This window comes from Oryctolagus cuniculus, chromosome 5 (genome assembly GCF_051225735.1).
Source record: "Oryctolagus cuniculus isolate XC-2025 breed Fujian yellow rabbit chromosome 5, ASM5122573v1, whole genome shotgun sequence".
Classification (NCBI taxonomy): Eukaryota; Metazoa; Chordata; class Mammalia; order Lagomorpha; family Leporidae; genus Oryctolagus; species Oryctolagus cuniculus.
In genome coordinates, this window is record NC_142871.1 from 158,797,967 (window position 1) to 158,824,675 (window position 26,709).

The window sequence follows — 26,709 nt, forward strand, 5'->3', positions numbered from 1 at the left end:
ATGCATCTTGCTCAACTTCTTCTGGCATGTATTTGCTGGAAGTCTCCTGGCTTCTTTCTGCCAACCCCATCTGGACCAACTGGTCTACTTTCACTTTTGGAGACCAAGTCCTTTCAGATACCTCATTTAATGGGCTCACTTCAAGAATGAGCCCATTCTTGAAATTTGCAAAGGATGCTCCCAGAGGAAAACAGTGAATTGGCACAGGCATGAAACAAAAGCTCTGTGTTGCTGCCATGGCGTTCCTGACATTTACCACCATGTCTGGAGCATAGTTGGCGTCAGTGTTCCTGATTTATCTTGACCACTCACATAATACAGAAACAGTTCACCAAAAAGAATCCCTGCTCACCATCACTGCCACTCTACAGCGAGTTCCCATTGGCCCATGGGCTCCAGAGCTGAGAGGTGGATAGCTTCAGCACCATGTGGAGTTCCTGGTAGACAGTTGGTGCCCAGAGTATTTTCATGGAAGAGATCTGGCATGCTTGTTATGAAGAGAGCAAACAGCATGCCAGGTGATGTCAGTTGAAGTCACTTGAGCTCTAATCCTGTCACTTTGTGGGTAACAAAATACAACGATACATCATGTGTCCTCGTAGGTCTTCTCAATTTCTGCATTTCTAAAATGGAGGCCATTGTGCTGAATTTGGTAAGGCAGTTGGAAAGAAATGTGCAAAGGACCTGTGATGATACCTGGAGGGATGAAGGAACTCTCTAAATGTAGTTCCCTGCTGTAGCTTCTTGTGGTTTTCCTCAGCTGTCCTATAGTCCCAAATATTTTTAGGTCCACTTATTATTGAACCTCGATAAGTCAACTCAATGGCTCTTAACCTTGAATTCCCATGTGGCATTCTACTGCTTTCTCATTCCTCCGGTCTGACTCTGGCCTCTCTTGCTCACTCACGGAATGTCAGATCTGGAAGGTATTTTGAAGTCACAATAGCCCTGACCCATGAGGGACTTGGGGTGTTTCATGCCCAAGCTCTGCCTGCTCGTTCTCACCAACTTATCCAAGGCATTGAAAATGTTCCCATCATTTACGGCCTTCACGTTTCTAAGGAGCTATTTCTGTACCTAGAACTCCAAGAATTTTGGTGTCATTTTATAGATACCCAAGAGGCAAAAAAAAAAAAAAAAAAAAAAAAAAAAAAGAATTTGGAACATCCAATGTCATCATTTTAGGAAGCCACATCAATACTACTGGTGTTATTAATTCCTTCCAAGTAAGGAAGAGGTGAGCCTAATTCAACAACCAAAACAGGAGTTCTAGCTCTCCCAGGGCAGTTGCGTGTTTCAGTGCTTTCCTTCTGTAAACTTCAGCATTGGCCAGTCCCAACCTCCTCCCTTAATCAACCAATGGGAACCTGCTGTTCTGGATCCAGGTTCACTTTCCAAGTTTAAGTGACACTTGCTTGGTGCTAAGGTCAGGAAAGCTGAGAGAATAGGGTTATGGGTGAGAGGAAAGACCACAGGATCTGAGGGTTTGGAGTAAAGGAAAAACAAAATAGATTTGCCCTTCCCAGAGTCTTCCGGAATATTCTGTCGCTACTTTCCTGCATCCTACCTGTGTAGAGCAGGAGGGAATTTTAGGGCCCGATTGCCAAGCACCCAGTGCTGTAGGAAATGGCATCTGGATTATCTGTGTTAGTTTTCTATTGCTGGGTAACAGCTTAGGTTTAAAACTGAGTTCTTTAGGTCACTAACAGGGCACAGCATAACTGGTTTCTCAGGGTCTCACAGGCTGAAATTGGGATGCCACCCAGACTGAGTTCTTACCTGGAGGTTTTAAGTAAAAATCCACTTCTCAGCTCATTTTTGTTGCTGGCAGAATCCACTTTCTTGTTGTTGCTGGTTGTCAACTGTAGTTGCCACACAGCTCCCAGCGTCCACCTGGGTTCCTCAGACATGTGCTCATGTTACTTCAGCCCCCCTGCCAACATCCTAAAACCAGCAACATCATGTCCCTGGATTCCTCCTTTGAATCTCTGGTTTCCCTTCTGAGAGGAAATTGGAGAATATTCTGTGTTTTATTTTGTTTTGTTTTTTAAAGAATTATTTATTTTATTTGAAAGGCAGAGTTACAGAGAGGCAGAGGCAGAAAGAGAGAAAGGTCTCCCATCTGCTGGTTTACTCCCCAATTGGCTGCAATGGCTGGAGCTACACTGATCTGAAGCCAGGAGCCTGGAGCTTCCTCACAGTCTCCAACAGGGGTGCAGGAGCCCAAGGATTTGGGCCATCTTCCACTGCTTTCTCAGGCCACAGCAGAGAACTGGATTGGAAGTGGAGCAGTCAGGTCTTGAACTGGTGCCCATATGGATGCCGGCACTGCAGGCAGTGGCTTTCCCTACTGCGCCACAGCACTAGCTCTTCAGTGTTTTTAAAGGGCTTGTGTGAGAAGGTTAAGTCCCACCAGATGATCTCCCCTGTAATGTCAAGTATGTCCTTTAGTACAAACAAATCACAAGGGAAAATCTAGTACATTCTCAATTCCAGAGATTGTACATGGGGGCCTGGGGGGGGGCAGGATCTTTTGGGGTACCACCTCAGAATTCTGCATTTCACAGCATCCCATGTAATTTGTTTCATCATTAGGACACTTTAAGCCACTATTGATGTAAGACCTGGGCTACATTACATTAAACAATTATGAATTAAACTAAGATGACTTGGCTTAATGATTGTTTGCTTTACAATGGTTTCAAAGCAAACCAATCCAACCCTTTTCTTTCTTACTTTCAGTATATTATTCAGTAGATAGTCAATACATCAAGAAGATACTTGCAAAAGCTTGTGAAAGCATGGAATTAATATATAAATTTGGTGCAAAAATTTGGAAGCACTTGCATAGATTTTCATCAGACATTTTGCATAAATTTTTGAAATGCCCTTTTATTATATAATTGGTTTAGGTTCAATGCTTTTGTCCAAATGTAGGCTTTTGAAAGTGTTCTGAGCTTAGCTTGGCTAAGCTATCATGTTCAGTAGGTTAGGTGTATTAGCACATTTTTGAGTTATGATATTACCAACATATGATTAGTTTACTGGAATATAACTTCATAAATTGAGGAACATATGTATGTGAGATATCTATCTATCTATCTATCTATCTATCTATCAATACGGCATGATGTGCAGCTCAAGGCAGTCAGGGGACTAGGTCTAGCCAATGGTAGTAGGGAATCCTGAAATCCAACCAGGAAAACAGAACCAAAGTGCCGATTCTCAGGGGCCAGGAAAGGACCAACCTTTGAGATGAAGGCTAGGACAGGGCTGTGACATCGTGGAAACAGAGTAGAACGGCTTGTAAGCCAAACACCGAGGAGGCCTAGGCGACGGCTTCAGATTCCCCTGGGGTGTCTGCCTTAGGGAGTGGAGGTGGAAACACTGTGCCCTTGGCCTCCTCTTGAAGGAAAAAGGCCACCTGCAGAACAGGTCCCGAAGGACATTTGATGTTAGGAAGAAATGCGCTCCACAGCAACACCAGCGTCTGGCTGCTCTTGCCACACCACAGCCCGTCTCAGCGGGCATGTCAAATGGTGCAGTAGTACGTGTCTGCAAGCTGTAACTGCCCTTTGCCACGGTCGAGCTGGCCAAGGTCCTGTGTAATGATGACCCTTCTCCTGCCCTGAGTTCCATCTGCTCCAGCAGTCTTCTCCTTCATCATTTCCCCTAAGAGGCTGTGCTGTGATAGTCCTCGTGCCTAACAAAAGCTTTCTCTTAACCTCCTCTCCCATCTATTGCTCCATTTCTGTGCTTCCTTTGGCAGGAAAACTGTGTGAAAGATTTGTTTCACTCTGTCTTCCATTCTTCTACTCTAATTCCTTTTTTTTTTTTTTAAACCCATTCAACCTGGCTTTCACCGAGCAACACCTTGTTGTTCATGTCACCAAGGATCTCCATTTGCGGAATATAGGAATCAGTTCTCAGCTCTGATTTGACTTGGTCTCTCAGCAATATTTTGATGTGGTGACTCACTCCCTTCTGGCACACTTCTGCTGTGGTCTGGATATGGTTTGAGTGTGTCCCCTAGGGCTTCCTGTATTGAAATTTAAGAGGCATTTAGAGGGTGGAAACTTGATCCAGCTGGGAAGTGATTTCCATTAGAAGGTCGTTGGGGTGGAGCCCTCATGATTGAATCCCAGTGGCTTACAAGAAAATAGACAGATGTCCCGGATGGAAACACATACACACATGCTTCTTGTTTCTGTCATGTGATGCTTTGTGCTGTGTTGGGACTCAGCCAACAGAAAGGTCATTTTCAGAGGAGACCCTTGGACTTTGCACTTCTAGAACTGTGTGCCAGGATAGACCTCTTTTCCTTATAAATTAGCCTGCCTTAGGTGTTTCATTATAGTAATAAAAACAAACTAATAAAAATAAGCCTCTTTTCTTCATGAAGTAGCCTCAGCTCTTCCATTATAGCAATGAAAAACAGACGAACACTGCTTTGCTCAAGTGCTGCCCAGGACCCCACATTCTCTTGCTTCTTCCTTCCACTCACCTGGTTGCTCCCTTACCTCCTCCCTCATTGACGCCTGACCTTCTTCTCTCTTGCTGTGGATTGCCCTAAAGGTCAGTCATGGGCTCTCTTATCTATCCACACTCACTCCCTTCTTGCTCAGTCAGTCTTGCGGCTTTCCTTTCTACATGTTGATGGCTTCCACATACGCATTTCCAGAGCTTTGTTATCACAAATAGTTGACTTCACTGCTTGGATATCAAAATACACACATTCAAAAATGAACCCCTGATTTCACCACAAAGCTTGCTTCTTCCAGTTTTTCCTTGAACATACCATGTGATTGGTTATGGTACATATTTGGCTTTCTCCTGTTGGTGCTTGGTTAGAAGTGGGGAAAAAAAATTTGGGAAGCTATCAGTTATTAATGCAGTTTGCCATTTTGGTCCTCTTGTTGACAGGGTTTTTTTTTATTGTTGTTGTTAAGATTTATTTTTATTTATTTGAAAGGTAGATTCACACAGAGAGAGGGACAGACACAGGAAGAGAGAGAGAAAGAGATCATCCATTTATTGGTAAATTTTCCAAACAGCTGCAATGGCTGGGGCTGGGCAAGGCCAAAGCCAGGAGACAGCAGCTTCATCCAGGTTTCCCATGTGGGCCACAGGAACCCAAGGGCCATCTTCTGCTGCCCTCCAAGGCACATTAGCAGGGATCTGGATCAGAAGTGTTGTAATCAGAATTCCAACAGACACTTGGATATGGAATGTTGGCACCACAGCCAGTGGCTTAGCTTGCTGTACTACAACCCCTGACAGATTATTTTTGTTCTGTTTTATGGATCGGTTGCTAGGAATGGAGGTCTGACTCCTACAAGTCTGCCTATAAATCGCAGGCTGGCTCCCTGGATTGGTTACTGGGTAATAGGCTCCCTGGATTGGTTACTGGGTGATAGGCTCCCTGGATTGGTTACTGGGTGATAGGCTCCCTGGATTGGTTACTGGGTGATTGGCTCCCTGGATTGGTTACTGGGTAATAGGCTCCCTGGATTGGTTACTGGGTAATAGGCTGGCTTTCTGTACTAGTGGCTGCAAGTTGTGGTTCAGAGACCTTTTCTTACTTCTTTTTCTTTTTTTCTAGTTTATTATCTTTGGACAATCAGTAAGGATCTTTCTAAATTAAATCTGACCGTACTACTCTGGCTTGGCAGAGTCATTTTTCATATTTGGCCTGGCTCTTGTCTCTTTGTATATTTAGGATCTCAATCTGAAAGTCCACTGCTCTGTTGGGGAATCTCTAGTGTTGGGCAGGGGGCATCTGATGAGTTTGGGAAAGGTGACAGGACCCATATTACATAGAACCTTATAACCACAAATAAGTAGCCGAGTGTCCTTCTGATGCAATGGAGACCCGTTGACTGGCTTTGAATAGAGGGGAGCTGTCAACGGATGCATGTTGTCAAGGAAAAACTTGCTTCTGTGTGCTTTGTGCAGTTGAGAAGCCCAGAGAAGACTCAAGAAGCTGTTGTGAGAATCCAGAATGGCTTAGTGTAAGGTGTTGGTACCTCAGAGGCATAAGTAATTTGTGACCAGGAACCTTTTTTCAGCTGCAGTTAGTCATTTGAATGTAATGTGGCTCTCTATCTCTCCTACAGGGAGTGATGGAGTTGAATAAGAAATAAGGATCAGGTTAGCTCGATACTTATATTTTTATTATAAATTACTATGCTGGCATTGTAATGTATGCACAAACTTATTAGAGTTTATTCAGTATGAATCCATTGCTAATCACCAGGGGTACCTTGAGAAAATTATTAGACCCAATATACAATGAGCATATATGGTGGCCACATTGTGTTCCTACCACATTGCTCATCTGGGCAGCCATTTGGTTTTCATAGAGGGCCATGTATCTATCTTTGTATTATCATTTCTAGCTTTAAATCACACAAATAAGGGTAACTCCTATTAGTCTTCTTCTTGCCAAGTATTTTCATCCTTTCAAATTATTTCTGGATCTGATTACCCTGGCTTGTTTATCTACTCATTTATCAAATACCTCCTGCATTAAAGGTATGAGCTAGACACTGGGGACATAGTAGTGGACAAGACAGGTATGGTTTCTGCCCTTTCTGCACCTGTATAGCAAAGAGGAGCTACATTAGATAGGCATCCACTCAAGTAAGTCTGTAATTACACATTTCTGTAATTGTTACAATGGAAAAGATTGGAGACCAAAATGGTGGAGGTTGGGGCTATTTTAGATTGTGTAGTCAGGGAAGCACCTATTGCTAAATATTTATGTGTTTTATTGTTTGTGGATGTGTTTATTTGAAGTGCAGAATGACACACACACACAGAAAAAGAGAGAGAGAGGGAGAGAAAAAGACAGATTTTCCATTTGCTGCTTCATTTCCCAAATACCATCAACAGTCAGGACTAGGCCAGGCCAGAAGTAGAAGCCAGGAGCCAGGAATCACCTACATGGGTGATAGGGACCCAAGTACTTGGGCCATCATCTGCTGCCTCCTCGGGGTGCATTAGCAGGGAGCTGGATTAGAGGCACGGATTAACCCCATCTTGAATATGCACTCCAATTTAGGGTGAGGACATCCAAGTGCAGCTTAACTGACTGCACCACAACATGTGGCACACTAAATATTTACATAGAGAACTGGATTTTAAAAAGGGATCGATGCAACAAAAATTTTGGAGATTGTGTGCCGACTCTTGAGAGGGGTGTAGGGAGAGAAGGGCAACAAGACTGGCTTAGTAAATAATGGCAGGAATGTCTTGTGAAGGTGGAGAAAAGGCTGGGGTGTTGTCCTGGCAAAAGTAGCTGTCTCGAAGGTCCTGGCTAAGCAGTCCCATTAAACAGAAGGAGAAAGAGCTGTTTAGATTGCTCTGCGAAGGGCCAGAGGGGCAGGAGTAAAGGCTGGGCGCAGGGTTAGGAGGTAACTGTGGCTGTCCTGATGAAATACGGCAGTGGTGAGACCAGGGTGGAATCACTCAAGGTAGCATACAGTGCAAAGTTCTGAGAAACATTTTGGAAGCTGAGTTGATGGAATCATTTTCCTATAGTGGTGGACTGGACATGAAGGAGAAGAAAGGGAACTATAAAAAATGACTCCCAATCTCTGACTGGAGCAACTGGTGGATGGCTAGAAAATTGTGTTTTTAGACTTCCTGCATAGGTTTTCTTAGAGGATTGAAATGCTTGCTTTACAATGATGTCACTGCTTCTCAGGTATCTCCTCTGGTGTTGTGTTGGTTCTGTGGCTCCCTCTCTAGTTTTCAGCTAATAGTTTGTTTACATCTGGCTTTGCAGAATCTGTATAGCTTTCTTCTTCATGTAGTCTAATACTTATTTCCATCACATACAAGAAACACATTCAAGTGGTGAAGATCATTTTGCTGTTACCATTTTACTGTCGTGAACTCCAGAACTCAGATTGTATCAGTCCTTAGAACATACTGTGTGTACCGGCAGTTGGAGGGATCCTTGGTTCCCCCCTCCCCACATCACCCTCCAACATAAAGTTGCACAGATATTCCTTCCAGCAATTTATGACCTATAGTTCAAAGAATAGTTTTAGGAGAAAGCCATTCACATGTTCAAGCTGTAAGAGGTATTGCTTAGTTTAACCTAAGGAATACACATTTTTGGTTTCTTTTTCTACTTTTAGCCCATTTTTTTTTCTTTTTAAGTTTGACCTTAAAAATTGGACAGAATAGTGATATTTATGCAGAGCTACTATAAATCATATGGAAGCTTGTTTTATCACTTTAAATTTTTAGCTATATATATCATAGATGAATCTATTCCAGTGTAAAACTTCAAACCATGAATTATATGGAACAAATATAGACTAAAATATGTTAAGTTCTAATTTTTCTGTCTATATATATGTGTGTGCATGGAAATATATATATAAAAATATATGTAATTATCTTCTATTGATTGATATGCATCTTGTTTGCTGAAAATAACAAAATTTCTTGAAGATCTTTCCATATTCTTGCATATGCAATACTATTTTTTTAACAAGTGGAAAGTATTTTGATATCTAGATGTTCGATAATTTTATGAAAAATTCCTCTTTTTTTAAGGATTTATTTTATTTATTTGAAAGAGTTACAGAGAGAGGTAGAGACAAAGAGAGGGGGGTCTTCCATCAGCTTGTTCTCTCTCCAAATGGCCACAACAGCTGTAGCTGAGCCAATCTGAAGCCGGGAGCCAGGAGCTTCTTCTGGTTCTCCTGTGTGGGTGCAGGGGCCCAAGCACTTGGGTCATCTTCTACTGATATCCCAGATGCATTAACAAGGAGCTGGATCAGAAGTGGAGCAGCTGGGACCTGAACTGGCGGCTCTATGGGATGCTGGTGCAGCGCACTGGGGCTTTAACCTGCTGCACCACAGCGCCAGCCCCTAACCATTCCTCTTTAAAGACACTGAGGTTTGTCAAATATTTTGTTGTTAAGAAAATATATTAAAATTATCTTTCTTATATATACGTCTTATATGTACATTTGTACATTTTTGATAAATTAACAGAAATTAAATTGTTTGGTCAAAAGAAATATGCATCTCAACAACTTAAGTGAGTTCTTGGCTTGTATCCGTACAATCATCAACACTGGTTATTAATGATCTTCAAATAATTTTTCTAATTTGATGAAAGTATCTATCATTTTAATTTGCATTAATTGATTTATTAATAGGTTGGGTATATGTATTTACTATTGCCTTTTTATGTAAATTGCGATTCATTTTTTTGGTTGAGTTGACTTTTTATTTGTAGAAAGCCTATATTTTATATTCTAATTAATCTTTTATAGCCATAAAAATGTTTTTCAGTCTGCCCCACAGCTTTTAGCTTGTTTATGGTATCTTTTATCATGTAAAGATTTAAAGTTTTATGAAATTCTTTTGATTTTTCTCATAAAGCTGGTAGATTTTCCATATTAGTAGAAAGATATTCAACCCAAGATTATACAAACTGTTCCCCGTGTTTATCTCAACGCTTTTTATGGCTTGAAAACCTACTTAGCTTTTCGTTACCTTGGAAGTCTATTAATTTATATGGAATTGGTTAGAGATTAATTTTGGCTTCTAAAACATGTAGGCATCTAAATATTTGTAGAGTGACTAAATGAGTTTATCTTTTCCCAAAAGACTCTAATTATCTCAACATCATGTACTGAATCATCAACCTTTTCTTTACCGAGTTAAAATATCACCAATAACCTATAGTAATTCTCACGACTAGATGAGTCTGCTTTGGTCCTGAATCAGATTCCTTGATGTCTTCTTGTACTTTCATCATCATTTTAACTGCCATAGATTTCAAGTATGCTTCATACTTGTTAGGGTCATTATTAAAATTTCCTTAGATGTTCTTGCAATATATGTATATTTACCTTCAAGATGAACTTTAGAATAAACTAATAAAGCCCCATAAAAAATTCTATAGGGACTTTTTAATATTGGAAATACATAAAATCTATAGAGTAATGTGAAATAGGTTTTTTATTACTCGTGTTGTCTTTTTTTTTTTTTTTTTTTTTTTTTTTTTTTTTTTTTGACAGGCAGAGTTAGGCAGTGAGAGAGAGAGACAGAGAGAAAGGTCTTCCTTCCATTGGTTCATCCCCCAAATGGCCGCCACAGCCGGCACACTGCACCGATCCAAAGCCAGGAGCCAGGTGCTTCTCCTGGTCTCCCATGCGGGTGTAGGGCCCATCTTGTATACCTTTACCCAGGTGCCCGCACATGAACATCTTATATAATCAAAGCAGGATTATTGAAAGGAAGAAATCAACACTGATAGTGTATGGCCACTTCCAGTCTCCTCTGATTTCCCGTGGGTGTCGGGTTTTTGGGGTTAAAATGGCTCCAGGCACCTTCAGCTCTGTTTCTTGGGGTGGGGGTGTTCATAAGGTCGACAAGCCCCCTCCTTCCAGCCATGAGAATTTGGGGCTTGAGAAGCAGAAATAAAGGAACGTGTTCTGCACGTTAGAAAAGTCCAGAGATTCTTTGGGGGCTGCTGGGTGAAGCAGGGCTGACAGTGGATGCAGCTCCCTCTGGGGGGCTTCCTGACCTGCAGCCCCTTCTTGCTTTTAGCCTCAGAATCCTCCACAGTTTAGCTCTTGGCTCCTTGCCTCCCTACTCCCACCCAGCTCTGTGCCCAGAACTGCAAAGCCTGGGCAAGTGATGTGGGCCTAGCAGGCAGTTTAGGAAGTGAGCCACTGCATCCCACAGGGGAATGGGGGACTGCAGAGCAAGACCATGCTCCTCCCTGTTCCCGCCCGCCCCCATCCCCTCTGGTCCAGGGTCCTTAGACTTTCCAGTCAGCTTGAGGATCTGGGGCAGTTGTAAACACCATGGTTCTGCCCTCCGCTGTCCCCCAACTTCTTAGAGAGGTCGCTGTCTCCTACAGGCTCAGCTGGGAAGGCCTGATCTTCTTCCAGTCCTTAGAATATGGGGTCCAACAGGCTAAGCAGTCAGTGGGCGGGCTGGGTGGGATCCGGGCTCGCTGCCTGGAGGGTGGGATCCTATATTCTTGGGAAGATGGCTGGGAAATGCTTCCCTCCTCTGTTGACGCGCCTAGATGTCCCACAGTGGGGTCTTCCCTCAGCTCCTCCTCCACAGGCACACGCTCAGACTTTGACATGGGTACACATCGGGTGGTGTGGCCCTGCACGTCAGCTGTGTCTACACCAATCCCCCAGCTCTCAGCATGGAGGCACAGTCTGAAAGCTGTGTGGGACCGCTGATTCGGCGCTCGCTCTTCCTACGTTTGGAATGCGGGTTGGGGAAGAGGAAGAACGTGGCTGTCAGCTGCGAGACAGACATGCCCCAACAGGGCTGTGAGATCCTGGCACCCGGCACCGCCTGCCGGCCAGCCAGGCCCGCCAGGGTCCCTTTGCACCTGGCCCTTTCGCAAGAAGCTAGGCAGGTGCCTCAATGGCCTTACTACGGAGACAGACAGGCGATGCGGGGACACCACCTCCGGGAGCTGCACGCAAGGCCAGGGTCCGGTCTTGTACATAGTCAGAGACCTTGACTCGGATCCCCAGACCCAGAATCCGAGTGTCTGTGGACAGCGGGGCCAGTTCCACTAACAGGCAAGCGCAGCCACAGCCCGTGTCTGCGAAGTCCACTTGCACCCGGGTTCTCTTTTCTTTCTCATCCTTTGGGTCATCTTGGCTCTGATTTTGAGTGAGTGGAGCAGAGAACTCCGGGTGTAGCTCAGACCTGTCCAGCTCCTCTGGCTCCACCAGGTAGCACAGCGTGCGGACCTCCCTGGGGTTGGAGTGAGCTCGCTTCTGGGGCCGAAGTTTCCCACTCCCTCCACCTTCCCACTTTGGGCTGCGGCCAGGACGCCCACCCCGCGGTGTCTGTGTTCTTGCGACAGACTACAGTCCTGGAACCACGTGACATTTAGATGCCAACTCTCCTTAGTCTCCTTCAATCTGGGACAATTTCTCAGTCTTTATTTTTCAGGATGTTGACACTTTTGGAGACTGCTGGGACACGCCCCTCACTGTAGCACTGATATTTTCTCAGAATTAGATGGAAATGAAATGAATCATGTTGGGATGTCGTAGTATTAATGCCGTTAACTTTGATTGCTTGGCGAAGGTGATGGTTTTTGGGTTTCTCTATTGTAAAATTAGAATTTTTCCCCTTTAAATTAGTAAATACCTTGTGAGGAGATATTTTATGGCTATCTAAATACTCATCATGTTTTTTGCTCACTAATCACAGCATTCTTGGATTGTTCCTATGTTGATCTAAGGGTCATTTCTTATGTCCCTCATTTCTTTCACATTTACTAATTGAAATTCTATTGTAATGTTATTTTTGCCTATTTGTTGGTTGATTGATATGAGTACAGTCACCTGGGCATTTTATTCAATGGCTTATAATTCCGGGCTGTCATCATTTGTTTTTTTTTTTTTTTTCATCATTTGTTTTGTCACTCAGTTTGTTCCAATTTCGGCCATTTGCAGCTCCTCCAAACTGGCTTTCCTGTTGTCTCATCACAGCCCCATTGTTTCTCAAACATGTCCTTACTTTTTCTTTTTAATCACAGATTATCTGGATGCATCTTATATTCATATGTTCCCTGCCACAGATGTGGGATCTCCATGCAGCTTTGGTTTCTTTTATCAGAGAATAGTATTTAGAAACAATATCTAGGCTTTAGATGTACTAACTGTTACTGGATTGTACTTGTTTCTAGGCCTTCTGAGCAGACAGAACTAGGAAATATATGTTTGTAAACTATTCTATACGTATACAGGTGTCTATCCATCTGTGTAGATACTAAAAGACATGGATTCATACTACTATCTGTAGTTTCAATCCCAAGCCACAAGAATTTTTCCTCTCCCCCCTTCCTTACTTGTAACTTTTTTTCCTCCCAACATGGAAAAACTGATTATCATTATTCACATTGTATTGACATAAAATAGTAGTATAAACATTAGTAGTACAATGGACTTTCTCAGTTAGAAAAACTCTTGACTATGATTTGGTTTAATTCTCTTATTTTACAAATGAGAACATCCAGGTCCACAATGATTAAGTTGCCAAAGGGAAGAAGCAACTTATTAGAAGAGGAGAATTATAAATGTCAGGATTTTGAAATTTAATATTGTGTATATTTCACAGGAGGGTTTAGAAAGGACAGGAAGTGTCATGTCAGGTCATTGTTGAAAGGGAGCAGTAATTCGGTTTTTTCCTCTACTACTAATATACAAGTGAGACCATTCTGGCTAAGAAAGTAAAGCACTCGGTCATCATGGCTTGTGTATATAACATGGCCAAAGACCAGACAAATCAGTCACACTACAAATATGGTGTTAAGACAGCTTCCGGACAATGGAGGAACCAAGTGTTCCATTACCATGTGTAATTTCCATGATTATGGGTGCAATCAAATTCTCTGAGGTCATTAAAGTTTATATATTTCTTTATGTGAAGTAGATATAAAAGAGGATTTTGCTTCTTTCTCTCGTGAATATCATCATTATAATGTCTTTTCAGGCAGTATTTCACTCACAGTGAAATTTCTAAACTTTAGATGAACAGAATAGTAAGTGTTCTGGAAAGCCATTTATTTTTTGAGTCTGGGAAGGGACGATTATATTTCATATGTTGAAAACCCTACTTTTCAGCTCCTTCAGTGCTTCGTCTCTCCTCTGCTGTGGAGATCCAGGACTCTAATCAAACCATGTGATTTTCTTTGAGTCTCTCCGTGAAAGATGGGAAAAGAGGAGTAGTTGGCTCTCATTGTCAGAATGGCTACAGACGGAGGTGCCCATGATATCTTTGAATTGAACCGCAGAGCTTTTGGTTCTGTAAAACAATGTTGCATATGATGATGCGTGTCTAATGCCTACTAATGTATGCGTGTTGTGAGTTAAAACAAATTTCACGAATGAGCATACTTCAGAAAGTTTGTGGAAAATGGAATTAAAGACATATTTGATGGTACATTAAGTTTTTTTTGAAATTCCTGCATATTTTTTCATACTCTGCACTTTCCATGAATTTTGGAAAGCCTCTCTTATGTTTATAATTTGTTAATTCCTTAATTCAGACTCTCAATATGGTTCATCCTTGCCTTGGCTGGAACATGCCCATGAAAATGGCAAATTGGGCCATTGCCTTGGATTCTGAGCAGCCCTGCAAAGCTGGTTAGTGGAGCCTGATTCTTTTTCTATAAGAAAGTGGAGTTTAGTTAACCCCAGGAGAAGCTAAAATGATTTACACACAGGTCCCCCTCATTATCTTCAACTTCCTCTCCCTCATTTCAGACCTGCATAGCTGCCCTTTCAGAATTTTTACTCCTACCATTTGCATTTTACATATATTCTAACTTCATATCAGCCATAATCAAAGATTTAAGCAGAGGTGAGTATAGATTGATTATAACCAATACCACCCTCTGAGGATATGAGTTAGTCTCCAATCTTCATCTTAATTTAGGACATTTGTTGATATTAACATTAGAGATGTGGGAACTGTGTTCTTGTTTTGTGTGATTCAAGGAACTAGAAATTATTTTTGAGTTATTTGATCAAATAGGAGATCCTATAAATTTTCCACCTCATAAAACATTGAAGGATTTATTGCTTAAAGAATCATGGAATGAAAAATCTTACCACTAAATAAGTAGTAGTCTCTTTAAAGAAATTCTTTATATTGCAGAAGACATTACAATAAGTATTTTTCATAAAACATGAATGTTTCACTGTTGATACCTTACTGAACCCTTTTTATTATTTATCAAGGACAAAAGTAATTCTCAGAGGATTTTTTCCCCTTTCCTTCAAGAAAGTTAAAATGTTTATAATAAAAGAAATAAGCTTGAGAGAAAAAGCAGATACTTTATTTGTGACATCAACCAAGACAAATTGCAGGGGCTTGTGAAGAGCCAAGTTAAAAGCATATATTTGCAATAATAATAAAAAGAGCAAACATCATCCTCCAAGTAGGTTATATTTTGCGTTTCTCTCTCTTCAATTCTGTTAGGATGATAAAGTTTTTCTTCAATGCTACAGGGGTTCGGATTGCTTAATTTGTCCCCAGCATTCCCATTCATATTAATGAGTGAGAAAAGTCCTGAGTGTGTATAAATGGCATTCAAGAATGAGTCCTGGAAATTTGACTGCCTTCGTCATTTTCTCATTTTTGATCCATTTTACACTGTAAAGAATAAATGAACATATAGGAAAACGTTTGTAGAAACAGTCTACCTGTTGATGGTAAGTATAAATCTTTGAAAAACTGCAGCTAGTAGGACACAATTAATTAAAAATATTCAGGAGAAGCATGTGGATCAGATTTCACATCCTGAAAGGAAGCGTATTTTGACCCAGGAGTTGAGGTCCTAGGGATGCGAAGTCAGGTGAACGTTCTGTTGTGTTATTATGCAATCTTGTTTAGAACATCTCAGGAAATTGTTCTCTGAAAAAGACCGAAGTGTCTGAGCCGTCGGCATTTTACACTAAAAAGGATGTGCTAAGAGTCTCACATATGTCAAGTAAAATCCAACTGTCTCTCATATTTTTTCCTGTATTGTAAAGCAGTTCTCTCAACAATATGAATAAGCATACAGGGCTAAAATGATCTGTGAGAAGTCACGCTTGAATATGCGGATCCACTTTGGGTCGTTCAAGAGGGTTTTAAAATGAGCATTAAACTTTATGTGTATTTATCTTAATCACGTTCTGAAAAATGACCATTCAATACAACTTGGATAACCTTTTTTTTTTTTTGCAATCAAATACTGTATGTATCTCAGTGTTTTTGCTTGTTGTAGGATTGCATGGAAGCCAATGAGTTTTACTTTGATTATCAAAAGGCAATGAACCTGACGGAAGTGGTAGATGACGTGTTTAGAGAGTGAAGCCCACACTGGTTTTAGAAGGTTTCTTGAGAAGTGAGGTAGGATGGGATCATCACAGATCCCTGGGAGTAAAAACAAGTGAAACATCTGGTTCAGGATGGCAGGTAGACCACGCCCTCTGGCAGATCCCTGTCCCGAGTCCACTGAAACAGCAGTAACGGGATTTAGAACATGGTTCTCATTCTTGATCATTAGAGAGAATACAAGGTACACTATTCAAGTTCGGCTATTACAACCAATTTTGGGAAAATTGAATGGAAAAATGATGACTGGAGAAAGGAAATCAAAGAAATTACAGCTTAAAATACGTGCACAGTGAGACAGGAAGAAGGCTGTTAGAGGTAAGCCCAGGAGTGTGGTGAGCAACCATCTTGGCTTGCTCAGGCCCGTCCTGGTTTTCCCACTGAAAGTCCACGTCTCATGAAACCCACAGTCCCGAGCAAACTGGGGCAGCTGGTCACCCAGACGGAAAACATGGGGTGTTACGTGAAAGTTCCTGTATAAACTGACCTGCTTCTCCCACTTCTGGCCTCCAAAGTCGTGCATTTAAAAATAGAGGAACTAAATACATGGAGCTGGACTCATCTGTAAGTTTTGGCTGATTTTAATTGATGTTAGACACTCTGCAGTTTATAATAAAAATGAATTACACAATGAAACTGTTATGTCAATTTAGTTTATATAAGAAAATATATATTTAGCTATATATAATCTTATCTAAAATACAAGTTATGCAATGTAAACCTTTTATTAGATCAAATATAAAATGATTCATGACTATATAAAATATAAGAGCAACAAAATTCTCATAATTAAGGGGAATAATAATCCTGTGTTATCTCAGTCAGCAATACGTACAGTTATAATACCAGCATCTATTCAACAAAACAGTATGCAACTGGTTAAAAGTGTTTTAATTTTAATTTCATTGTGCTGTATTTTTGTTTTTACTTAATTACTACTTTTATGGTTTTGTAAAAGGATTTTAGATACAAACCTTAGGGACTTGCAGCTATGTTTATATGTGTAAATACTTAAATAGCATTATGAAAAGAATTTAAGTGCATACTCTAGTGAGTTGTTTTTTAGAAAAGAGTGTGCATTTCATATCCTTCCTGCTCCTATTATTTAGGCAGCCTGACAATTTGACTCCAGTATATTTACTCCATTTACTTTCCAAGAACTATAGACACATGTTAAGCTGAACTTCATCATTCATGCAATGAACAGAACCATCCACTGGCTTCTCCCAGCTGGATCGAACCACAGGTCATATCACAATTCATTATGAAGTAAGTTACCTTTGGAGAATCTTAGTCCCTATTGGGATATTGGGCCACCAGTCACCAGACATATAAAGAAATAACACAACAGTGAGACAATTGGGGTCTTCTTAGTACCACAAGAGGCTTGATGTCCACAGGATATGTTGGTTCAACTCTGAAAAAGAGATCACCAGTGTGCATAGTAAGTAGGTAACGTTACATGAGGTCATAAAAGTAGGGTTCTAATCTCATGGGATTGGTTGCCATATAGGACTTAGAGAGCAGGTGACCAATTACAGGCCGGGAAGAGTGTCCTTCCTGGAAATTAAATGAGTCAGACTTAATCTGGGATCTAGTCTCCACAAAGTGAGAAGTAAACTTCTGTAAGCCATCCATTGGATTGGTTCCAGTATCTTGTGGATGCTCAAGTCCTTTATGTAAAATGCCATAGTATTTGTATATCACATCACATTCTTCTCAAATCCTCCTGTGTACTTCAAATCATCTCTACACACATTTCCCATAATACCCAATAAAATATAAATGCCATGTAAGTGGTAGATATAGCATATTGCTGAGAAAAAGTCTTCCCATGTTCAGTACAGATGCAATTTTAAAAAAAATATTTTCAATCCATGGTTGTCTGAATGCCTGGATGTGGAAGGCACAAACACCAAGGGTTCACTGTATTTTGTTATGGCAGTTTGAGCAGACTACTACACCTTCTTTAGCTATATTCTCTCTCTCTCTCTCTGTCTCTCTGTCTCTCTCTGAAAGATTATTTATTTGAGAGACAGAGCTACAGAGATAGGGAGAGACAGAACGAAAGGTCTTCCATCTGCTGGTCCCCTCCCCAAATGGCCGCAGTGGCTGCAAGTGGGCCGATCTGAAGCCAGGAGCCAGGAACTCCACCTGAATCTCCCACGTGTGCATAGGGGCCCAAACACTTGGGCCATTTTCTACTGCTTTCCCAGGTGCATCAGTAGAGAGCTGGATCAGAAGAGGAGCAGCCAGCACATGAACTGGCACCCATATGGGATGCCAGTGCTGCAGGTAGGGGCTTACCCAGGTATGCCACAGAGCTGGCCACATGCCATATTTTCAATAAGCATCCAGACCAGATATGATTTAAAGCATTCCTAACTCCACTTCCCCACGTCACATGCAATTCATTGTTCGGTGGCCCAAACTGTAATGCAGGTACAGCTGAATTTTGGAACCGTGAATCTCCAAGTTTGCACCTGTTGGGTCCCACTGCTATATCCCATGAAAACAAGTAGGGATATGCTACTGAACAATTCCACTCGAGTCAAAGCAGCCTCCCAACATTGTTCTTGTTGTAAGTTTCTTACTCCAAATGTCTCACACAAGACTTCCCCTTGGATGAAAAAAATAATAAAAAGGATGGGTGTTACTTTTATTTTTGTTTGTATTTTTACAAAGCTGGGATGTTGAAAAAAATAATAAAAAGGATGGGTGTTACTTTTATTTTTGTCTGCATTTTTACAAAGCTGGGCTGTTTTTATCATGTTATGCTGGGAATCCTACCACTCCTACTTATGGAGAAGACTTGATGGTTAATCTGAGTCATTTTACTGTGCCGTGGAGACCGGAGTGTCAGAAGACCTGGAGTTTACTGCCATGTGTGGCTCTGCCCTTGCATTCCCTGGAAGGAGATTCTTGGGGCTGGCCTTGCTGGATTTATGGTAAGACTGGAAACTGGAGTGACTGCGGGAGGACAGGAAGTGGAGCAGCCGGGTCTCGAACTGGTGCCCATATGGGATGCCGGCGCTTCAGGCCAGGGCATTAACGCACTGCGCCACAGCACCGGCACCATGTTGGCTTATAGTTTTGTTCCAGCCTCAGGATTCCAAGACTGCCTTATTTTGTAGAAGTCTTCTTGCACTGCAACTTGGTTTCCTCTCTTGTTCCCCATAGGCACAGGGTCAGCCACGTCCTTTGACACTCTTTTCCTCCTCTCTATTCTAAGACTCTTATGAGAAATTCATGATTTGCATTCCCATTTATCTGTGTTCAACATGGAATTATTGCTGCATTTGCCAGAGACAATTTTTCAGTGATCGGATCATCCATCGCCTCAGACCCGTGGACATTCACTATCTTCATGCATTCAGGTTGCTACAACAGACGACTTGACACTGGGAGTTCACAGACAACAGAAATGTATTGTCTTGGATGCTGGGAAGTTCAAGATTGGGATGCCGGGAGATTGGGGTCTGGTGAGGACCATTTCTCTGAGATGTTGCTTTCTGTGCACTTGCAAGTGGTGGACAGGCCTTCCTCAAGCCTCTTTTACAGTGATGCCCATCCCGCAGGTGAAGGCATAGCCCTCGGGACCCATGCACCCTCCCCAGTGCCTCACCGTGCCATTGTGTTGGGATTTGGGTTTCAGCGTGTACATTTTCAGGGGACACAGCACCCGGGATGCTAGCACAGCGTCCTGCTGGTTGGGACTAAACCGTAATGTTCTGATGGACAAGGCTCAGACTTCCTCACCTCTCCAGGTCCAGTTTTGTGGGAAATATTTGCCAACTGGCTGAGTAACTAGAGAATTTATCAAAGTAAGAGAGTGGGAAACCACTAGAGGCTGCCTAGAGACACTCAGAGTGAAATGGAAGGGTGGACGTTGTGGCACATGGGTGAAGCCAGCACCTGGGACACCTGCATCCCATACAGTCCCTGGACTTGAGTCCCTACTCTGCTTCTGATTCAGCATCCCACGGATGTGTACCATGCCAGACAGCTGACGAAGGCACGTGTGTTTGCGCTTCTGCCACCCACGTGAGAGATCTCAATGGAGTTCCTGGTTCCTTGCCTGGTCCTGGCTGTTGAGTGTTTTTGAAGAGTGAACCAGTGGATGGAAGATTTCTATCTTTTTGTCATTCTGCCTTTCTTTTTGTTATTCTTTCTCTCTTTCTTTTTCTTTCTTTCTTTTCTCTCTTCCTCCCTCCCTCCCTCTTTTCCTTCCTTCCTTCCTTCCTTCCTTCCTTCCTTCCTTCCTTCCTTCCTCTCTCTCTCTTCCCCTCTCTCTCTCTCCTTCATTTTTTTTTTTTTGACAGGCAGAGTGGACAGTGAGAGAGAGAGACAGAGAGAAAGGTCTTCCTTTTTGCCGTTGGTTCACCCTCCAATGGCCGCCGCGGTTGGCGCGCTGCGGCCGGCGCACTGCGCTGATCCGATGGCAGGAGCCAGGTACTTATCCTGGTCTCCCATGGGGTGCAGGGCCCAAGCACCTGGGCCATCCTCCACTGCACTCCCTGGCCACAGCAGAGAGCTGGCCTGGAAGAGGGGCAACCGGGACAGAATCCGGCGCCCCAACCGGGACTAGAACCCAGTGTGCCGGCGCCGCAGGCGGAGGATTAGCCTAGTGAGCCGCGGCGCCGGCTCTCCTTCATTTTTAAAAATATTATTTAAGTGATACAAATTTCATGTATTTCATACACACAGATTTAGGAGCATGGTGACACTTCCCGCCCCACCCTCCCTCCCACCAGTGCCCCACCCTTCTTCCCTCTCCCTCTCCTATTCCCACTCTCATTTTTTTTTGTTTTGTTTTGTTTTTGTTTGTTTGTTTGTTTTTTTGCGGTACGAACAAACCTTTATTGGTTACCACGCAAAAGGGAACAGAGCGCGGGGTTTGACAGTTCCTGGTCCAAGGAAGGCGTCCGCAGACCTGAAACCAAAGCAGAAGGCGTGAGCACCCTTCGGGAGCAGCCCGCAGGCCCTGGGCTCTGCCCTGCTCGATGAGCCGTGTCTCGGCGCTTGAGGATAGAACCGGCGAACAGTAAGCAGCCGGCACCGAAGACATGACGCCGAGGGGCCCGGAGCCCTCTTCCTCTGCCTCCGCACATAACGGGGAGCGGGATCGTGCGCCGGGTCCCCGCCAAGAAAGGGAGGGTCACTCTCAGTTTTTACAAAGATCTACTTTCACTATACTTTATACTCATACGGTTAACCTTATGCTAATTAGAGAGTTCAACAAATAATATGAAGAAAAAAAAAACACTCTTTCTCGACAGTAGAGACAAGGGCTGTAAAAAATTGAATTTCAAAAATGTTCTTTTCACTCCAATACACTACATTTCGGATACTCTATGAATTACCTCAGATCTGGGAAAATATATAATATCTGTCTTTTGGGACTGGCTTATCTCATTAAATATATGGTTTCCGATTGCATCCATTTTTCTGCAAAAGTCAGGATTTAATTTTTTTTATATCTGAGTAGAACTCCATAGTGTGTATATTCCATAATTTCTTTGTCCAGTTGATGGACATCTGAGTTAATTCCATATCCTAGCTATTGTGAATTGAGCTGCTATAAACATGGGGGTACAGATAACTCTTTCATATGCTGATTTCTTTTTTGTTTGGATGACTTCCAGGAAGTGGGATGGCTGGATCATATGGTGGGTCTTCCATCCACTGGCTCACTCCTCAGATGGCCTCAATGGCCAAGGCTGGGCCAGGCTGAAGCCGGGTGCCAGGAACTTCATCCAGATCTCTCAGTTGGGTGACAGGGATCCAAGTAATTGGGCCGTCTTCTACTGCTTTCCAGATGCAATAGAAGGGAGCCGGACTGGAAGGAGAGCAGTGGGATCTCGAACCAGTTCTCTGATGTGCAATGCCAGTGTCTCAAGTGGCTACAAAACTCCACTGCACCGTGACACTGGCTCCAAGTATGCTTCCTTATATTTCTAATGAAACCATTTGGGAAACATGTATGGTAGAATAGGCACATTTTACAATAATATTTTTATTTCTATGTTCTAGTCTATAACAAATCCAAATACATATATGCATACATCATACATATATAGCTTCTTTTAAAGGACAATGTCTGATGGTCAGTCTAAAACAGATTTCGGTTTTTAACAGTGATTCAAGGAGGTAGAGGTTTTAAAAATACGCAACTGTGTTTTTTATAGTATACTATTTATTAGTCTCTTCAAGTTTTTTTCCCAGATTGATTAAGGTGTACTTGACAGATAAAGCTTATTTATTTTTTTAAAGATTTATTTTTATGTATTTGAAAGATAGAGTTACAGAGAGAGGCAGAGCCAGAGAGAGAGGTCTTCCATCTACTGGTTCACTCCCCAAATGGCCGCAATGGCCAGAGCTGAGCTGATCTGAAGCCAGGAGCCAGGAGCTTCTTCCTGGTCTTGCACACAGGTACAGGGGCCCAAGGACTTGGGCCATCTTCCACTGCTTTCCCAGACCACAGCAGAGAGCTGGATCGGAAGTGGAGCAGCCAGGACTCAAATCGACACCCATATAGGATGCCACCACTGCAGGCCAGGGCTTTAACCCACTGTGCCACAACGCCAGCCCCAAAACTTATGTATTTTCAAATGTACAATCTGATCCTTTGATATACATACACATGCTGAAATGATTCTCATAATCAAGCTAATTAACATATAAATTGCTAGTACTGATTTTTTTGGTGGTGAGAGCATCTAAGGTGAACCCTCAGCAAACTGCCAATGTACAGCACAGTACATGCAGCTGCAGTAGGCAGGCCCTCCACTAGATCTCCAGAACCTGTGCATCCTGTGTGACTCAACTGTTAAATCCTTTTACCAACATCTCCCTACTTCTCCCAGCCCCAGTCCCTGGCAACAACCATCATTCTATGCTCTATTTTTAAGAGTCAGACTTTTTTTAGATTCCACATGAAGCGTTCCACTTGTATGTAACATTTGTGTTTCTGAGTTTGGCTTATTTCTATCAGCATAATGCCTACCAGGTTCATTCCTGTTGTCAAAAATGACAAGAGTTCCTTATTTTTAAGACTGACTAGTACTCTATAATGTAATATTCCCCACATCTTATTTCCAATTCATATCAGGGAATAATATCAGCAAAATCTACTAAAGGGAGGTGCATATTTAAGGTAATTCCTGTGCTGAAGTCTAGGTGAAGAGGATTTAAATACAGGGACTCTTCAACTTGGAATGGGGTTATGTCTCGATGAACCGTTCTTACGTTGAAATTATCATAAGTGGAAGACGCTGAATATACCTGAACTCCTGTGCACCCTTGCTCAGCCACACAGCGGGAGAGTCCCCTCGCGACTTTGGGGTTGACTGGCAGCTGAACTTGCTGCTGCTGCCCGGCATCAAGGAAGAGGACTGGACCACACAGTGCCAGCGGGGGAAAGATCAAATTCAACGTTCCACGTAGAGTTTCCACTTCCTGGGATCATTTTCGCCGTATCATCAGGTAGAAGACTGGGGAGTCAAACCATTGTAAGTTGGCGACCATTCCTGATTACTTAACTCCTCACCCCACTCCACCCCTCCCCACCATGTCTTTTTTGTAATTACTGTGAGAATCCCTCATTGATCCATTGCCTTATTTAGCCTGTACACTATTCCATCCAGCTCTGATTATGCCATTTGCTTGGAAATGTATTGTTCCCAAACGCAACCTGAACTCTTCCGAGGCTGACACTCCAGGTCCTTCATATCAGTGTTGACTACCTTGCAATGGTTTGGCTATCACAACTCCTGCTTTTTTTTTCCCTACAGGTGCCCATTGCCTTAACTCAAGCTGATTCTCCCCACAGACACACATCGTTTCTCAGTTTTGCTCATATCAGCTGCTCTTTGATCAGTCTACCCAAACCCTGGCCATCATTTAAGCTCAGCTCAAGTGTCTCCTCTCCTCCTGGAGGGGCCCCCTCCCTAGACCATGGCCATCATCCCTTTCTCTGACTTCCTCACATGTACTGTCTTGAGCACCTGATGGATTACTCAGCTGTGTGCTACTGTTTTACATTTTAGGGTTCCATAACCTGTCAGAGAAATTGTGGGTTTTATCGTCAATACATCTGATAGATATCTGCCTCAGACTAAGGAATAATCATGTCCAATTCCATGCTTTAATAATAGTCTCAAGAAATAACTTAGAGTATGGAAATCAAGGCTAATTTTTTCAGCTAAAGCATCAATCAATGAGTTGGGAAAGACAGGAACCGGAACAATAATACTAAATTGCCAATGTGCATTCTAAGTTCTGTTTATTCTAATCCTGAGCGCTGCGTTTATTTTAATGATTGTGTTAGACATCTAAAATGTCAGTCTTGACAAGAAGTGGGTGAACTGACCTCTCTGAGTACAGCCAAGGCCTGTGCAATTATTTAATATTCACTTGTATCATCGTCAATTTACTAAGTTAAGTGTGTTCTTTAAGAAACCAAGTGTCACACATTGAATTGTGTACTCCAGAAATACGTGTTGAAATCTTAAGCCACAGTAACTCATAATGTGCTTTTCTTCAAAAGCAAGGTCATTGCAGTTGTAATGAGTTAAGATGAGGTCATACAGGAAGGAGGGAGGCCTTCTACTGGTCTCCTTATAAGAGAGACCAACACAGGGAGAAGGCAGTCGTGTGAAGGTCAAGTAGAGGTTGGAGTGGTTCTTCTACAAGCCAGGGAACACCAAGGAGTGCCACAATAGTTGAGAGAGGCTAGGCTGGAAGCGTAGAAGAGGCTGTCCCTCAGAACCTCAAAAGGAAGCAGCCCTACCAAGAAGTTTGGCAGAATTGAGAGAGTGTCAAAGCTATTGGTTTTGTTAAGCCTTTGAGTGGTAGTGTTGAGGCAGCCCTGAAAAACTCATACATTAAAGATTCAACTTAATGATAGCCACTGCATCACAGAGGTCAGTGAGCTGTGGTCTTTGCACCAAATCCTGTCTCTTTGCCATTTTTACAAACAAAAATAGTATTAGAACTTCAGCATATTTATTGCTTTGCAAGTCATCACGTCTTATATGCTCTAATGGTAGAGTTGAGTTGTTGTGACAATGACTATCTGGCCACAAAGTCTCATTGTTCTATCTCACCAAGCCCTTAATGAAAAGGTTGAAAATGCCTGAGAGTCTAGCTGTAGATTTTTGTGTAGCTGTCACTGTCCGTGCTGGTCAGACAGGGCTAAGCTATGCTGCAGTAACAAGTGTCTCCCCAGTCTCAGTGTCTTGACAAAGTGAAAATATATTTCTCACTCGTGTTGTGTCCACTGTGGATTTGGGACACTGCTTAAGGCAGTGGTTTGCAATGGAGGCTGCTTCACTTCAAAGTCTCTGTCATCTCATGCACTCTGTCAAGGAGGCTGGGAAAAGCAGCACAAGTGAAGTATTTGTGAGCACTGCTTACTATCTTCACCGTACTCATACCTAAACAGTCTATAAATCCTGTAAGTTTTAAAATCTATGCAATTAAGGGTATTCAAAAAGTTTTTGAAAAAATGCATATTATAAAAAATGCATGGATTTCAAACATTTCCGGACCAAAGTAAACTAAACTTTCACTTTTTTTTTTTTTTTTTTTTTTGACAGGCAGAGTGGACAGTGAGAGAGAGACAGAGAGAAAGGTCTTCCTTTGCCGTTGGTTCACCCTCCAATGGCCACCGCGGCCGGCGCACCGCACTGATCCGATGGCAGGAGCCAGGTACTTCTCCTGGTCTCCCATGGGGTGCAGGTCCCAGGCACTTGGGCCATCCTCCACTGCACTCCCTGGCCACAGCAAAGAGCTGGCCTGGAAGAGGGGCAACCGGGACAGAATCCAGCACCCCGGCCAGGACTAGAACCCGGTGTGCCGGCACCGCTAGGTGGAGGATTAGCCTAGTGAGCCGCGGCGCTGGCTTCACTTCTACCTTTCCTTGGACTTTTTGACTTTCCCCCATACTCTCGGCTCTGTTTTCCTCTCTGTGAAGGAAGCTGACTACAGAAGTCTCGCATGTTACTTGTCTATGCAGAAGTAGATAATATATTTGCATATATTTTTTCATGTAGGTATCTATGCCCTTTGCAAGAGACACCAAGTAGATTAAAGAAAATGAAGTAGCAAAAATTTTTTTAAAAGTCTAAAAATCGCTGTTGTTACTCATTCGCTGTAGGAGAATCAAGGGGAGAGATGAGAGCTCATTGGAGAGTTGATCCATGTGCCCCCTGCCCTGTAGAAGGAATCATCAGGAAAAGAGGCCAGCAGGTGCCCTGGTGTCCAGATGCCACAGCTACTGTGCTTTTTCCCGTCTTGGTGGCCAGTCTGCTAAGTGTCAGGGAACAGTAATTCCTCCTGTTCCCGTCTTCCTGCTGGTGGACACACTAAAGACCTTCACATCCTGTCCCCACTTCTGCCTCCACGCTGACACCCACTCCCTTGCCCTCCATGCGTGCCAGCACAGCAGACCCGGAAGAGAAAGTTTGGTTGTTCCTCTAGTATTTCTCAGACTCTCACCAGCCTCTTTCACTCTGTAGCCCAAGGGAATGGGGTGGGCGGCTCTGTGATCTTTGCCTTCATTTAAAAGGTTTGTTTTTGCATGTCCACTAATGCTAATTATTTTCTTCCAATTACCTTGGTGACATCTTAGCCTGAAGGCTTATATGAACTGTGATGGCTGCTGATGGATTGCTTCTAAACATGCTGGTGCAGCCACTTGAAAAATTGGTGAGAGTCAGGGTTTTTGTTTTGTTTTGAGAATGGTCAAACCAGTTTTCTTAAAAGTATAATTATACACTTCATTTTTTTTCTCATAAAACCTCA

General features: G+C 42.7%; 1 long non-coding RNA gene, 1 other non-coding gene and 1 pseudogene across 2 annotated transcripts in view; 1 reads left to right on the forward strand and 2 right to left on the reverse strand.

The window, feature by feature from the left end:
• The window catches only part of LOC103349680 (uncharacterized), a 57,603-nt gene extending 43,443 nt beyond the window's left edge, over nucleotides 1-14,160 (forward strand). Inside the window, exon 4 of the long non-coding RNA XR_016234297.1 lies at nucleotides 13,644-14,160. This is a non-coding gene — a long non-coding RNA (uncharacterized LOC103349680). The remainder of the gene's footprint in view (nucleotides 1-13,643) is intronic.
• LOC100338408 (tRNA (guanine-N(7)-)-methyltransferase-like) lies at nucleotides 10,962-12,403 on the reverse strand (annotated as a pseudogene).
• Nucleotides 14,161-20,911: 6,751 nt separating the features above from the next.
• LOC149126825 (small nucleolar RNA SNORA57) lies at nucleotides 20,912-21,060 on the reverse strand. Its single transcript, XR_016234865.1, has one exon. It is a non-coding gene; the product is annotated as a small nucleolar RNA SNORA57 (small nucleolar RNA).
• Between the last annotated feature and the right edge of the window lie 5,649 nt (nucleotides 21,061-26,709).